Source organism: Cyprinodon variegatus, unplaced genomic scaffold, assembly GCF_000732505.1.
Source record: "Cyprinodon variegatus isolate N-32 unplaced genomic scaffold, C_variegatus-1.0 Scaffold18, whole genome shotgun sequence".
Classification (NCBI taxonomy): domain Eukaryota; kingdom Metazoa; phylum Chordata; class Actinopteri; order Cyprinodontiformes; family Cyprinodontidae; genus Cyprinodon; species Cyprinodon variegatus.
Genome location: NW_015150471.1, coordinates 623,103 through 624,092, shown reverse-complemented (window position 1 = coordinate 624,092; position 990 = coordinate 623,103). Strand labels below are relative to the sequence as shown.

The 990-nt window shown below is 42.0% G+C and overlaps 1 non-coding gene across 1 annotated transcript; it reads right to left on the bottom strand.

Moving 5' to 3' along the window:
• Positions 1 to 245: 245 nt before the first annotated feature.
• trnar-ccu lies at positions 246 to 318 on the bottom strand. Its single transcript has one exon. It is a non-coding gene; the product is annotated as a tRNA-Arg (tRNA).
• Between the last annotated feature and the right edge of the window lie 672 nt (positions 319 to 990).

Here is a 990-nt window from a genome sequence, read left to right as displayed (position 1 = left end):
AGTCAAAAGGGCGGTGTGAGAGGGGGTGTGCGGGAGTTGCGGTCTCCGTCGGCTCGGCAACCGCACCGGAGCCAGAGTGAGCAAGGGGTGAGACATCTTTTCTTTTTGTCAACTTTATTGTCATCACATTGTCAAACGTACAGAGCAACAAAAGGAGTTCTGCATTTAACCCATCAGCACTGGGCTGCCAATGCACAGCACCCGGGGAGCAGTGATGGGCTAACGGCAGCTTTCCATAAAAGCTTCACCCCAGATGGGACTTGAACCCACAATCCCTGGCTTAGGAGGCCAGTGCCTTATCCATTAGGCCACTGGGGCTACGTGCCATCCCCTCATCTGCTTATTGTGCAGCACTATGTCATTGTACAACCCCTTTATCTACTACCTATTTTAAATGTAAATCATGGTCATCAAACCATTAATTAATCGTCTTACCTACCTGCTCCAAATCAATGGAAGAGATACTTATTTCAACAAAAGAATTACTTATATTACATTTTTTTGTACTCTATGCTTTCAGTAAAGCTCTCATAACAGGGGCAAGGACCAGTTCTACAGCGGCACTGGCTCCTGTTGGCCTCTGTCTAGAGCCGCGCCTGGTTTTATGCATTTGTTTAAATTGTGCTAATTTTAACATATGTACTGTAGAAGCTCTATGTTGGCATTTGATTTCAGTTTTATTTGCCAGACCTTGCAAAATAATCCATGCCTCTTGAACCATCTTCTATATTTTTGTTACGTTACAACCACAAATGCAAGTGATTGTTTTGTGTGTTTTTTGTAATAAACCAACAACATGTGCACAATTACACAGTGGAAAGGAAATAACCTATCTGTTCCCTTTAGCTGTGTAATTAATTAACAGGGACAATCTTAGTCTGATCTCAATATCACTTCAGTGTTTCTGTAAACACCTCAGAGGTTTGTTAAAGGCAAGGCAAGCTAAGTATTTTTTTTGCACATGTCAGTAACAAGATAATTTAAAGTCCT